This window comes from Erpetoichthys calabaricus, chromosome 5 (genome assembly GCF_900747795.2).
Source record: "Erpetoichthys calabaricus chromosome 5, fErpCal1.3, whole genome shotgun sequence".
Taxonomy (NCBI): Eukaryota; Metazoa; Chordata; class Cladistia; order Polypteriformes; family Polypteridae; genus Erpetoichthys; species Erpetoichthys calabaricus.
The window spans coordinates 122,722,409-122,739,103 of NC_041398.2; positions in this window are offsets into that span (position 1 = coordinate 122,722,409).

A 16,695-nucleotide genomic window follows, 5' to 3' on the forward strand; every position below is an offset into this window, starting at 1 on the left:
TAACGTGCTACTGCTTCAGGGGCCGTGTCCAAGCGCCAACAGAAGATGCAAATGATTGCAGAAAAGGTAAACGTTTTGGATATGTTGAAGGAAGGGAACAGCTACACCATTACAGCATCAATGAGTCCACGATTCTTTTTATTTAAAAAGGAGAAAAAGCATATAAGATCTACGGCCGTAGTGTCCTTTAACCAGGGCGCAAAACGAGTTGCAAGTGGACGTGATAAGGCAGTAGTCTGGATGGAATCTGCTTTAGGAATCTTTGCAACAAGGTCGACGACGTCATGACCGCTTACAAGCTGCTACGTGTACTTCGCTATACAGTAAGTGTAAACTTATCTACCGATTTCATATTGCTTAGCAGTTGTCCGTGTTATTAATAGAGTAAAGGGTGGCTTTTAAACAATACAGGGAGGGTTTAAAAACGTCCAAATACACGTTAAATAATTAAATAAATATGGTGTCCCTACTTCGCGGAAATTCAGTTATTGTGGTTGGCCTTGGAACCTATCTCCCGCGATAAGTGAGGGATTACGGTACATCAGAAAAATACTGCAAATCATTTTAAAAATTGCTAATAACCCATTATTTTAATTTGGCTTTTTTGTAGCTATATTTTAGTTGTATTCTTAATAGACTATATAGGTATAGACTTATCAAACTGTTCAGAGGTGTGGAAACTTTCAGAATCTCTATTTTTTTTTTCTGGTTCTTCTGTGATGGCATTTTCTGCCACCACCACCTGATAGAAGCACCATGCAAGCCTGGATATATCTACTATCATATCTACTATAGATCATATAGATTTATTTTTTCCTTGCTACTTGTTCATTAATATGGCTCTTGTTCAGAAAGCGGACGCCTCTTGGTTGTTTCACACGGACACCACTTGGTTGTTTCATATATATAAGTATTTCGTATATAAGTAGGTTTCACATTTCTGTTATCATTTTAGCCCTAAAATAGTGACTTAACATCAGGGACCTATTTTATTGACCTTAAGGTTAATGTCTGGGCGAGGGGAAGGCCATCTCATGTGGCGTCCGCTTTCTGAACAAGACCGATTAATATTATTACCTAAGCTTATTCGTTTTTTTTTTCTTGCAACTTTCTCTTTGACATCTTGTAAAGCACTTTTAGCTATATTGTTTGAAAGTGTAATATATAAATAAATGTTTTTGTTGGTGATGTCAGGGTAGGTGGGTCCACTTGGGGCTCCACCCACAAAGAACATGGAATATTGCCACATTTAATGAGGCAGAACAAAATTACAACATCACATATAAAACCAACAGAAATAACAAAGACATGAGAGTTGTTTAAATTAGCAAAAACGACACTAAAACATAAAATACAAGACAACAACCTCCTGAATGGAGATTTATCTGCAGTATATCATAGTTATTTGTAACTTGACTATTGCTTTATTTATAATAGTAACCCTTTTCCCTTTCTTATTTATCTTACAAATATGATACAATTGTTATCTCTGATCATTCTCCCCTTGAATTGAATTAAAACCATTAGCCTTTACTGAAACACCATGGTGTTGGTATCTGAACCCTTGAATTCTAAGGGATGACAACTTCATTAAATTTATTACCTCTTATATACAGAGACAAGTGCAAATCCAGATTTATCTGCAGGAACACATTGGGAAATGTTGAAAGAATATCTGAGGGGGTAAATTATATCATTCATGTCTCATAAAAATAAACTGAAACTAGACAGACATTTGAATTAATTGCTGAGATTTCAAAAGTTGACAAAGAATATGCACACTCACCTAACGATGCACAACACTAAAAAAGGTTGCCACTACAAACAAGATTGAATCTTTTGACTACAGGAGAAACAGCAATTAATATTTGAGTCACAGCACTCTTATGATCAGTACAGAAATTAAGCTAATGAGATTTTACCTCAACAAATACATAAAAAGGAAGTGCAAAATGGTAGAACACAGAATAAAAATATGAAAAAGAGAAAATTCAGCAAACATAATACAATATTCTTTAACATATTAGTTATTATAATTCTTTTTTTGATAATTTAGAACTGCCACAATTTAGTACACTGCTTGGCAAGTAACTGGCCAAACCACTGAGGCTTGTTGAAATTCAGGATGCTATAAGCTCCTCACAAAAGTGAGAAATTTACAGATTTCTGTGATAAATAGGATTGAGTTAAAGGACTGTTACATTTTTATATTTTGTTTCACTGACATGTATGTTTGATTGTCATGTTATAACAATTCGTTTGTAATTCCTATTTTTGAACAACCAATATTAAAAAAGGACAACAACAGAAAAGTTGACAATAATTAAGGTTTATTCTGTTCATCTAATAATAACAAATATGTTGTGACATTTTCCAGGTAAGGAAAACAGAAGACAGAAGTAGGTATTTCACTGTACACTGTACATTTGACAATAATGACTCTATTATAAATGTATAGTTGTTTAAAAAAGAATTTCAACCTAAATGGTAGAAATACTTTTGGTGATATAATGGGTCCATGGCTTATTGGTTGGTGATCAGTTTTAAATAAATAAATAGCTAGCTTGATCTCTGTGGGTGTGTGTGATTGCGCAGCTGTGCAGAGTTGGTGGAGAGTGGAGTCTGTATTGATTGTTTCATTGCCTTCCTGGAGTTTGCATTTGAGGCACAGCATCCATGGAGGAATATAAGGGAGAGCCAGACAACAGAGCAAGAGGTGGAAGTAGAAGGATAAGAAAGCACTGAAGGAAAAGAGTGAGAAACAAAAAAAAAAAAATATGAAAAAACCAAGCAGCAGTGTGGTAAGAGCCAGCACGATTGATGTATTGCAGCAAAGCAGTATGGGCCCTGTGGGGAAGTATGAGGAACAGGGCTTCAAAGGCAGATTGCTCATGCTGAACATAATCGTGGAGCAGAGAGCGACTGAGCCTGCAGACACCAATGGAAGGAGCTGAGAAGGAGTGAAGCCAGATGAGCCAAAGGAGGCATTCAGCAAAGGAGCCACAGAGGTGAACAGTAATAGTCTGCATCTCTGCCTGGCTGCAAGACCTGTTAGGATGAGTTGGGGGAGATGGAAGAAGAGGTGTGATGGGTGGATAGAAGTGGAGGAATTCGATGACTGCAGAGTTTTAATTTGAGATTTTAATGGGCTTTTCAATTACTGGTATAATAAACTTTTTACACCCATCAATTGTTGACTCACTTGCTGCAGCCCATCCCTTATGTTATCAGGCAGTATGGGTTTAAGAGACTCAGAAAATGGTTTCCGGAAGTGTGGAGTTGACCTGCAGTCAAGTTTTGAACATTAATAAACATGAAATATATATATATATATATATATACATGTTGTCACACACATGCTCTTGACAACTTCAGGGATTGTCAAGTAGTAATTTCACTCTGATTCACAGATAGACACTGTCACTACCCTCTGCAGAATGGATGATTGACGAACTTAACGCCAATGATATCAGTTCCGGATTCCAGCCTCCTATACCCACCTCTTCCTCTCTAAGATCCTGAAAACTGGCTCCACTATCATCATGCTGTTAGTTCACAGCAGACTTGCTTCTAGTTATACAGGGATCACCTTTGGATGCCCCAACACTTTATAATCTCTGGTGTTATTTCATTTCACAGTCGGCAGGATTCAATCAGAAGATGACAAAGCCGGTGGACCTTAACAGGTGTCGAACGAGATGTCGCAAATTGAACCTAAGCTCCAGTAGTTCACCTTTGATCCCTGAGTTACAATTTCAGTTACAGCAACTACTGACTTAATTTAAAAGAGATCAATGGAATGATGATTACTGAGTAAAGTTTGCCAAAAATGTAGTTGTTTTTGTTGATGGATAACATATTGTTCATCCCATGGCAGTGGTGCTGCATTTTATCATTGACAATGATTTATTAGATTGTGTAGATGAGCATGAGGAAAAGATGAGGTCATTACTACTAGTCCTGAATGACGACCTGCATCAGGTTTGTGAGCTAGCACACACCCATCTCCTAGGCACCCACCTAGATTTCAACAACACAAATGAGAGATTCATTGTCTGATTTTATTGGCTGGGAATTAATTTAGAGATTCACCGCTTTTGTAGTTCTTGCCTGAAATGCATATTCCTCAGAAGGGCTGCGCTCCTCTTTTCTTGATTCCACTTATTGATATACCTTTGAGAATATTGGGGTGGACATAGTAAACCCACTTGAGCCCACTGCACAAGTAGATAAGTATATCTTGGTCCATGTTGATTATGGAGATCAGGTCATGGTTCTCATTCTAACTTTCAACTCTAAATTATTGGCACACTGGCAAGGACCTTATGAAATTAAGGACAGGAAGGGCTTGGTCAAGTATTTGGTTAAACAACCGAATCATCACCCAGCCAAATGTGTCTATCATGATAATTTGATGAAACAGTGAAAGGATATGGCCAATGATCCCTACACCATCCAACAGCGTTCTTATTTCACTCTCACTACAAAACTTAATTTCATATCTAATTTAATAGCCAAAGAGAGATGTGAGCTCAAAGCGGTAATTCTGTCAGTCCCAGAAGTGATGAATGAAAAACCAGGATGGACCTTTGTAATTGCACATGTTATCATAAATGAATCTGGAGTATTGACTCCTGATGACAAAAAGAGCTGAAATAGACCTTGAGATCAATCAATTGCTAGATCTTGGTGTTATCGATAAAAGTTTTAACCCCTGGTCTAGCCCTATTGTTTTGGTCCTAAAACATGATGGGAGTTGCCGCTTCTTAAACGACTCCCCTTGGCTTAATCAAATCTCCTGATTTGATGCCTACGCAATTCCGCAATTCTTTGGGCAAACTAGAAAAGCACAATATTTTTCACACTTGACATGACAAAATGGTATTGGCAAATTCCCTTGACAGAATCTGCCAAGGAAACGACTGCATTTAGCATGTGTATATGGTCACTGGCAATACTGTGTCTGCTTGTTTGATTTGCATTGGGTTCCAGCCACCCAACATCTAGTGGATAAAATGCTACAGCCTCACAATGCCTATAGTGCTGCCTACCTGGATGATGTTATCTATTCCAACAACAGGGAGGAATACATACAGCATGTTCATATTTGAATAAATCCAAAATAAATGTTACTTTGGATAAACGGGGGCTAAATATTTAGGCTACACGGTAGGTTACTGTCCAAAAACAGTATGCCAAAATAACTGCCATATTAAACTGGCCCTGTCTGTGAGCCAAACAGTAAGTCCAAACCATCTTGCGGTTAGCTGAGTACTGGGTTATTTCATTTCACTATATACATACAGTATTTTTTGTCTTCGGTCAGTCGCATTCTGAAATAGATCACACTGGGGGAAAATGGTAACAGCTTCAGTCCTTAGAACACTTAGAAACAACCAGTCAAAACAATGACTTGATTAAGTTAATATGAAAAACACTGTGTCATGTAAGAGTATGCTATGCTAAAATAATGTCTTCAGCATTGAATTAAATCATCACGCTAATTGAGCTTCCCTAATATTGCTAGGCATATTGATACAGAGTTTTAGTGCCTAATAGGTAAAGTCTGTGCCCAGGAAACTCTCAAAGTGTGAGCAATGCCCATAGAAAAAATGTTGCAGGATTCTTTTGTGGAGTGGTGGCATCAAGGATTAATGCTAGTGACAAAATAACTACTTAGCTGGAATGTGCAGTTATTGCTAACACTCTCCCTAACTGTATGTGTCTCAGTAGATCCCTTGTTGTCAAGATCACTACCCACATCTTTTTCATTTTTGCATTTGACTTTTACAACAAACCTTTCCAAAGACCTTTTAATTGTCACATTTGTATCCTCCTCCTTGTTCTGCTTTCTTTTTCTTTCCCTCTACCAAATATAGTCATTTTTCTCAGTCTCTGATTGCAGTCAGCATTATTGTATTGGTTAATTCTTCTTTCTTCCAAGCCAGTTTGGTTGGCCAGCATTTTATCTTGGGAAGGTTTTTGGGAACAAAATGAACAGATTCTTTTCCTGTAAACTACTTTCTTACGTATATGTTACGCCTCTGTCACTACTCCCAATTGTCTATTCATACACTTTCTAACCAATAAAGTTCACAGTTGCAATGCATTTGCACAAAAGCTTACCTTAAGACTTCACCCAGTTATAAATGTACTATAGCATATTTTGTACACCCTTGATTGACCTAGCTGAGAAAAGGACTCAAGAATAAAATGTACAAGTAAAAAAGCAGGCTTAATAAGTGTTAATATCTAAATTTTATAATTACTGATGTGTCTTAATACCATACAATCTGGATTGTCAAATAGTTCTAAAGAAAGATGGAGAGCAACAACTACTTCAATGTGGGTGTCAATTCCAAATGGTCCATAATCTTAGTAGTTACACAAAGTTTCTAGTCAGACCATCATTTCTGGTCAGTTCTTTCTGTAGTTAGATCATCATCTCATCTAAATTCAGTCAGCTCTTTGTCTATCTGAGACTCGATAGTCAGCTAATTGAATTTTTACTGTCCTTTTACAACTGAGATGCTAAAAACTCTCATTCCCCAGCTTTCTTCCTAGTGGTGAAAGGAATCATGTGGCTATAGCCTCCATCAAAGGAGCTCTTTTAACTAAAAAAACTAAAACCTAGTTTCCCTCTCACCCTCAACACAAATTTCTCAACCTGATTCGGAACTTAACAGAATTTTCTAAACACAGTTGTTCTTAAATCTAAACCCCTGAAAAATATATGTCTCTTTTTTTGCCACGTCACACATGTGAACTTAGAAAACAACTCCAGTGCTCGTCATATAGTAATTCCACCCTGGGTCAAGGGTTGGTGCTATTTCATAATGTCTGTTCTCATCCTCCCTCTGCAGAGCGGAAGATTGACGGACAAATATCCATGACATCACTTCTGGTTTCTGGCCTTCTGCCTGAAAACTGGCTTTACCATGCTCTGGGAGTCTGACAGAACACTCCCATCTGGATAGACATCTCTGCAGTATTTTGCTTTTTGTTTTGTTTTCATGTATACAGGGAACACCCAGTGGTGTCCCAACTCTTTATGATGTAAGTTTGTGTCGTTTCATTCCGAATATATACTTATTTTTCAAAACACTGATACTTTCGTTTAAATATCCAGTTCAAACTTAACTTATTCTTAAAAGACATAAAATATAATTATAACCACGCTTGATATACTAATACACCAAAACAACATTTACAGTGTTTCAGAAAACAAGTGGACTTTATGCAGTCCATTTCTCCTTTGTATATGCTAGTATAATTTCTGTGCATTTTTAACCGTGTGCTCATTTGAAGTATGAAAACTGGATTGAAGAAATGCTGGGGCTCCAACAGGGTCACCCCATTTAATAACAGTTGATGAAATAAACAAAAACATGTGCACAATGGTGCAATAATGGAGCTTAAATGCCCGCAACAAGAAATCTTTGTCAGATCAGGTCTGGTTTGGAGTTCCTTCTCTCATGAGTTGGGTTCCACTTTCTGTGGGCATCTCACTTTTATACTGTTCCGACCAGAAGGGGCGGAGTTAATTGACCTGACTGGGCGTCTTCTTCTGGCTGCTGGAAGAGAAAGAGACAATACTGTTAGCAACAGCACCCACACTCAGTCCAGGGGTGGGACAGCTTACCCAAGATGAGTCAGGACACACAGATCCACAGACACATGTGTGACATCCTCATTACAGCTAGTATGGGGACTCCCAAAGTGTGTGGACCTTTGTAGGCATCTCCTCTGGCCCCACTTCGAGATGGTCCTGGGTCTTGCCCCACATGACTAATTTTATTTATCTATTAAACTTTAATCTTGGATATGGCAATGTGTTCCCTGAAGTATAGGCAGTTTTAAGCACTGCAAGTCAGAGTGAGGCTAAATCATTTACTATATGTGCAAAAAGAAGATTTCAAGTTCAGTTGTAAATTTACTTGGAAGTCAGTAAAGTGATTTAAGAACTTCATTTATGTGCTCATACTTCTTAATTTTAGTTATTATACTGGCTGTAGTGTTTTGAATTAATTGTTGAGGTTTAAATGATTTGGGCACCCTGATCGTAAAGCATTACAAGAATTAATTCTGCTTGAAACTGAAGAATGAACCATGTGCATAGAATGAACCAACTTCTCAGTATCTGCCATAATTTTGCAATATTAACAAGATAGAGAGAGCAGGATTTACAAAGTGTAGGAATGTAAGAACTAAAAGCTACATTTGTGCCAAAGATAACATGTAACTTTGGATGCCTCAGTCAACCCATTAATTCATGATACACATACATTACACATGTGTATAATACAGTGTACAATGAAGGACAAAATATTTTCAGATTTTGTGTATTGTAAATAATCTACCTGATCAGTAATTCATAATTTTCTATCCAAATTAATATCTCAAAAAATGATTTTAACTTGACGCAACTGTTTTACTAATCTTTAGAGATCTAAAACTGATAGGAATGTTTCTTTCTTCAAGTTTACCTGCTGATTTCCACAACAACTATCAGTTAACTGAAAGACAGTAAGCCATACAAATAATACAGAAGAATGCTTTCAGTCTCATCATTTTTAATTAACTCTGTTTAAACTGTCTGTTTACCTTTCGCACTCAGTAAATGTGCACTGAAGTGAGCTCATAAATTCTATGAATACCCACTCAATGTGTTTTTTTCAGAAACTTCTTGTCTGACTTCTTCCAATTTATTCATGAACACGGCCAACTGCAAGAGATCAAGGGCAAGCGAGAATACAGTGATTTAGTCAGGAATTGCATATTAACAATTTTCTTGATGTATAAATGATTTTATTCATTAGGAAAACTCACTGAGAGTTTGTATAGCATATGGAAAAATCAAAAGTAACTATGGTAAAGCAATTTCTGAAATAATTTACCAATTAAGTGGTATTGTATGCACTGAAAGAAAAGTAATGAAGGTGTAAAACTATTTAAAGATGCTCTCACAGATGAATTCCAAATGTTGCCAAAGACGTTTACATGCTAATTGGCTTTGCAGGTATAACTTTTTCTAGAGGAAGTAATGAGGTTTATAACAAGCTTCTGACTGTGATATACTCTGAGTTTACCTGTTTGAGTTCTGAATTACTATGAACCGAAGATGTTTTTCATATACAAAAAATGCATAATTTTTAGATGCTTGTCAAATAAGTGGCTTTGAAATACATCAGAACAAAACATGAACATTAAACTAAACTTGCACTGTACACAGATATAAGAAACAGTCAAAGAATTATGAGTGTGAACATACAAGTGAAGAAACAAAACTGATAATTATGAAAACTGGCTATAGCAAAATTCATCAAAATATAAAATTACTCATAAAACAAACTTTTGGAGTTCTTTGTTTTTTTATTTGGTCATGGATATTTACATTTACTATTACTCTGCTGTGCACTGAAAAATGGGTAGGAGTCTTCAATATATATATATATATTTTATATATAATGTAGCAGCGGCACTGTGGCGCAGTGGTAGCGCTGCTGCCTCGCAGTTAGGAGACCCGCGTTCGCTTCCCGGGTCTTCCCTACATGGAGTTTGCATGTTCTCCCCGTGTCTGCATGGGTTTCCTCCCAAAGACATGCAGGTTAGGTGCATTGGCGATTCTAAGTTGTCCCTAGTATGTGCTTGGTGTGTGTGTGTGTGTGTGCCCTGCGGTGGGCTGGTACCCTGCCTGGGGTTTGTTTCCTGCCTTGCACTTTGTGTTGGCTAGGATTGGTTCCAGCAGACTCCCATGACCCTGTAGTTAGGATACAGCGGGTTGGATAATGGATGGATGAATAACGTACCAAATGTTGCAAGATGCACTGTATATTTTTAAAATAACTATAACTGGGGCAAAAACTTCCAACTTCACTTTCGCATGTTATTTTTCCATTTTGAAATCTTTTCTTATTAGTCTGTAATTTAATGAATTGCTTATATTTAGTTTTAAAGGCCAAAACTCTACAACAAGCAAAGTCTAATGTTTCAGGTGTACATACCCATCTCTTTCTGAAAGTCGGTGAGTGGTCCTCTGCATCTGCATAATGAGCTTATCAGCTTTGTGAACATTCATAACTAGCAGGCTGTTATTATTACATTGATCTGTCTCTTTCTTTATGACATAAGGTTAGGTATTTTGATAAATTCTTGTCTATCATGGAACTGAAGAGTGGTGATGCATTGAATATTGGTTGGACATAAATTTCACTGCACACATTGATATTACTACTAATACTACTATTACTTCTGCACTTACCTTATTATTACCACTTGTCTGCTTGTTATTTCAGAACATAAAAAAGGCTAAGCAGAACTGAAAGTCCTTTCTCTTTTTGGATTGTGATGTGTTGATCAGCTCTAATGATGAAAAACCCTGCTTGTTTGGAAGGATACTAAATGCTATGTGAAACTTGCTCTGAGCAGAAGTGAAATATCAAAGGATATACAGCATTTGTATGATTGTAAATTTGTATACCTCCAGGCAGCATATGAAATGAACTTTGAATTCTGATGCCAATGCCAGTAAAATAGTAAAGTATATTTTTACAACTATTGATGAGACTTGTTGCTTCATATCTTCTAGAACAGTGAACCATAACAAAAATGAATAACTTAGTCATTTATATGCTGTAGAACGCCCAAGAAAGCACCTCAACCCAATGGAAACATTCAATGTTTATTGTCTCTAGAATTTCAATGGCTTGATTTTTTAAAAATTCCTCTCCTACCTTCCTGTCAAGCCATCTAACCATAGCTAATGTTATTAGATCAGACATTGACCTTTGCTGATGTAAGAATTACAGACTTAAAAACTGTATAATTAAAAGTAATTTATGATCATTTCCATTAGAGACTCTTCAATTTTTTATTTTATTTTTTTTATCTTTTGTAAGCTATCTTTTACCATGACTACACAGTTTGTATGAAATATAAACAAATATTGTTTCTATGATTATGTACTGTATTGTATTTTATTAGTGTAGAAGGCACGAAATTGCGTGAGCATTTGCTGGTTCTTAGATAGAAAAATACTTCTTGTGCTTGGGAAGATCTGGGAATATTTGAGGGCATCTTCATACAGCCTTTTATAAACTTTAGCTAGTTTTACCATGTGCTTTAATTTTTTCTTGAGTCAATTCTTTAATTTTACATATAATTTAGAACCAGCCTCTTGAGACAAATAAGCAACCTCACCCTTGAAAACGAGTCAAAAATAAGCCCAGCATGCAAAGTAAGATGGGAAAACTAAGCCCAAAAGAAGCCCAATATACTAGACCAGGTCTTAATTTTTACATGGAATACAGTTTGCCTTGTGTACTTTTACATTTAACATACAATAGCTGAAATACAGGAGGCATGGTTTTAACTTTTAAATTAAAAATTTTATTTTGTTATTGTCTCTTTTTGGTAGAATTAAAAAAAAAAACAGTAAATAACTTATAGCTTGCCATAAACTAAATATGGCCCTTTTTAGCACATTTTACACACATTCTTGGATGCTAAACTTATACATATTACAAAACAAAGAAAATATTAAAGAGAGAACTCTAATAAACCTCTAACTGCTCATTCAACATCACATTCTAGTGAAAAGTTTAATTTAAAATGAAGTGATGTAAACTGTAAAATAAATTCTTTGACAGAATATTCCTTAGAGTATGAACCACAATGTGTGCATTTTGTGATTTAGGCTAAGTGTTTAGACTTGGAATTAACTGCTCCTTTTTTATAATATGTCTTCTGGTAATGAGGTGTTAAGAAAAAAATTAATTAGCACATCAAATACAGTATATAGGGTAAAATAATTCAGTTTACAGAAAATGCGGTGGTACCTTTACAATATCATTTATTCCTACCTTAAAGTGGTACATCATTGCTTTGTTGAAATTAAACATCCCTACATTGAACTTCTGGAACATCTCAATACTATGAAGTTCTTACAGCAGATCCCTGTGCATCTCAAGACATATTTAATGTGAAGGATGTTGCTTAGAGTTTCCTGTACAATGTGATTGTGTGGCTTGAAGGTTCATTTGTGAGAAAACCCTTAAAGTGCTATGTGAACTCAGAAACTCCATGTTCCTAGGAAATATTTGCAAAGCCTTACTGGTACATAACTGAATGTAATGGCAAACAGATGCAGATTTTCATTCTGCCCTCTCAGATGTTCCTTTCAGCTATCATACTACATCCATCCATCCATCCCAAGCCCCACAAACGTTTTGAAGTCCATCCCTACCCTTTGGAGAAAAGTTGTCAGTGTGGCTGCTTTAATTTCAGCTCTTTACCCGTCAAGGTTGACCAGTCCAAGAAATGGACAAAGTCTACTTCATAGATACACTATAATAGCATACAACAATGCACAGATGCTTTACAGTAGCAACATCTGTGCTTTCATCTATTACTAGTGAGTACTGAAAGTCACCAATGTCTTTCAGAAGATCTTTAAGCATACATAAGAGTAATTACATGGTCAATGAGGGCAGAGCACTATTCTTCTATGTAGATGCACACCCTTTTCAGAAATTGAACAAATAAGTTCTCCAAGGTGGTCCACTGAGTTAATGGAAGTATGACAAGCTACACAGAAGGCTAAATGTAGCTCTGATTTTGGCACAGAACCAGATTTCGACTCAGTAGAATGTGTGAAACCTATTGCAGGTGATCTGTTTTATATTTTGCTATTGCTGAGTGTTAGGATTAAATCAAGAGGGATGGTCTATCAGTTCACATTCACAAACTTTCTTTCATCACCTACAACTGGACAAACCCACTCTAAGGTTTGTGTCCTTCTCCCAGTCGGAATTGCATTTTTTTTACCATATTTTGCCCACTTTTTTGGTTGCAATGGATGTCAGTTTCGTCATAAAAGTAAGCTCAAATGCAAGCTCTTTTCCTGATTATTTTTGTGAAAAGAACAGTTAAGCATCAGATAAAATTACTCCAGTTGCTGACTTGGTGGATACCTCGTGTTCCTTGAGGCACGCTACTTTCCAAGCATGGCCTGGAAAATCGTAATGATGATGGTTTTTTGTGCAACTATACAATGTCTGGGTGCTGTGAGATTGACAGATTAGGTGGCAAACTGCACACAGCTTACACATTACATAAGAATGTAGAAAATGCGTATATTTGTATTGCCAATATACACATAAAAAAGCTCATCGACCACAAACTCAAAATATTAAACAAGTCCAAAAAACGCAACTCAATAAAATGATAAGCAATTTTCAGAAGGAAAAGCCCAAAGTCATTTATAATAAGCAAACATGGCAAAACTGCTTAGAACTCATGGTGTTGTCAATTGATATTATGAGGAGCACTTTGGATAATGTGCTAGTAGCTGTATACAGTGTCCATTTTAGGACATCCTTCTCCCTCCGAAAAAACTCCATCCTTCCTACTACCTTCAACAAAATATTCCTCCTCCCTGCGAGGAATCCCCCGTCACCCCTCCTCCCTCCCCTCTCCTCCCTCCTTCCACCACCGTCCGCTCTCAGTTCTCCGATGTCCGTTTTCCGTCATCCACCCTCATATCTCCGTCATCCGCCTTCAGCTCTCCGTCAAACCCCACACTCCCCCCGCCCCCCATCACGGCATTTTCGTTAATGAAGTGACGTAATACTCCAGCTCCACCTTCTTCACAAGTTCATTCACCGAATTATTTGTCAATTAGATTTCACAGTAAGATTTTATAGCACGACTCAAACGCGGGAACGAAGGTAAATGACGTTAATTGTTGAGTGTCTTTTAATACTATGTAAGCATACATATTAACACGTATGCATTAAAACATGCGCATTTATGGGGTGATTTCTCAGGCTTAAAAGCTCACCTTTTATTAAAAGGTAAATGCAAACTTTTTTCATTGTGAAGGGCACAAACCACGTCGGATTTCAGCCGTTAAACGCGCGAAAATTTTGGTACACCAGATAAATAAGCACAACATATTATCAGTTGTATTGTATGCTTACAAAACATATAGAAATGTGTTAATCGTTAACTAATAGTATGGGATGGTATTTTTCGACTCAGCTACAGATGCAGATGGAAACCAGAACTGCTTTGGAAAAATACAAACGCCTTACTTAGGACCGATCTGGAAGAAGGTAACGCAGCGTCTTGATTTAAACGATTCCATGTTTTGGTGGGTTTGTGTAGCTTGTTGTCAATATCTTTACACCTGTTTTTAAGGCTTATTGACTGAAAGGGGCTTTCATGAAAAAAGTTAGAGCTTTGCTACAGGATACACCCTCCACAAGTTAAGGAAGTAAAAATAAAAGTTATATATTTCTGTTTTATTTAAACCTTTTAAGTTTGTATGCGGGCGGCATGGTGGCGCAGTGAAAAGTGCCAGTTAAGAGACCCGGGTTCGCTTCCCTACGTGGAGTTTGCATGTTCTCCCCATGTCTGCGTGGGTTTCGTCCGGGTACTCTGGTTTCCTCCCACAGTCCTGAAATCCGACGTGGTTTGTGCCCTTCAGAATGAAAAAAGTTTGTGTTTACCTTTTAATAAAAGGTGAGCTTTTAAGCCTGAGAAATCACCCCGTAAATGCACACGTTTTAATGCACACGTGTTAATATGTATGCTTACACAGTATTAAAAGACACTCAACAATTAACGTCATTTACCTTCGTTCCTGCGTTTGAGTTGTGCTGTAAATTCTTACAGTGAAATCTAATTGACAAATAATTCGGTGAATGAACTTGTGAAGAAGGTGGAGCTGGAGTATTATGTCACTTCATTAACGAAAATGCCGTGATGGGGGGCGGGGGGAGTGTGGGGTTTGACGGAGAGCTGAAGCCGGATGACGGAGATATGAGGGTGGATGATGGAAAACGGACATCGGAGAACTGAGAGCGGACGGTGGTGGAAGGAGGGAGGAGAGGGGAGGGAGGAGGGGTGACGGGGTATTCCTCGCAGGGAGGAGGAATATTTTGTTGAAGGTAGTAGGAAGGATGGAGTTTTTTCGGAGGGAGGAGGATGTCCTAAAATGGACACTGTAGCTGTAGGTGTGACAGCCACTCAGGTGAGCATTGATGTATCCCATTTTACGTAAAGCAATAAAGCAAAAGGGGCATATTGTAGAAACTTTGCCATCATCTTTTCAGAGAACTGCTTTTACTTACTAAATAAAGTGCAACAGACTCTTAAATTGAAAGGCTTATCTGGTTTTGCCAATGATTAATACACAGTTTTTTGAAGAAACAAGAAGAACTAGCCAACCCGCGGCGTAACATACGCCGCATAATTATGTATTGATGGGTGAACACTTGCTGAACGACACAGTTGTCCAAATGGGGTGGGTTTGTGGATACCACTGTGAGTGAATGAAAAGATGGACCTCTGGAGAGAGCAACATACAATTGTCCGTGACTGAAAGCGGGATCATCTGTGACAATGGAGGCCACACTGGTGAAAGTTACTTCGTCGGTAGGGATAAGTTTCAGCACTTGTTCATTAAGGTGTAGCAAGCCTTCGTTGTTGACGCTTAATATAGCTTGCGTACTGAGTTGTTCAGGAGTCACAGTTGAGAAACACTTTTTTAATGTCTTTTAAGCACAGGGAAAAAAATTAACATGTGAAACATCCGTAATGTAATAAGCCACCAAGAAAAGTAACATTGCAACAATGCACGCTACAATCCAATCACTGTAAACAGAAGTGAAAACAAAATCGAGGCCGGTGCATTCTTTAACTGCCTTGTGGTGCAGTAGTAGTGCTGCTGTTTTGCAGTAAGGAGACTGTGGAAGATTTTGGGTTCGCTTCCCGGTTTCTCCCTTTGTGGATAGCGCTTTGAATACTGAAAACACCGGTATATCAATATAATGAAGTATTATTATTCTTATGCGTCCAGCGCTCTCTCTCTCACGCGCCAGTATGCGTGTGTGTGTGTGTCGCTCGCTCTCTCTCGCTCGCTGCACGTGTTCCTGCAGGCATACCAGTAAGTGAATGAAAAGATGGAACTCTGGAGAGAGCAACATACAACTGTCCGTGACTGAAAACTGGTTTTGGCAGATACATGCACATCTTTTTGAAAGTTTGGCCCTGTGCCTTATCAATTGTCATCGCAAAGGCAAATCTAACAAGAAATTGTCTTCGTGTTAAAGTAAAAGGCAAATTATCCACGACAAACAAACTGTTTTACACGCTGCATACCAACCTGTGGCATAGTATACGCCGCATAATCACGGCACTTTTTAATTGTTTTTTAAGCAGAGGGAAAAAATTAACATTTGCAAAATCCGTAACGCCGCTTTTAGTAAGTACAATGCACACGCGTTTAATTTGTCAGCCACTTTTTGCCAGCCGTCTTTTCTGGTTTGGGCTGCTTTTGCAGTGTTACCGCTTGTGCATATTAAATCTTGAAATCCTTCAAGTAACTAATTAACTAACACCCACCCACCCAGCTTGTGAGAAAAAATGTTTACGTTCTTTCATGATTTTGTTGCAGCCTATCAAAGACTTGCTGATCATGTTTTCTAGACTCAATATACAATGGAACCTCAGTTCACAACCGTAATTCGTTCCAAACCTCTGGTCGTAAACCGATTTGGTCGTGAACCGAAGCAATTTCCCCCATAGGATTGTATGTAAATACAATTAATCCATTCCAGACCGTACGAACTGTATGTAAATATATATTTTTAAAGATTTTTAAGCACAAATATAGTTAATTACACCATAGAA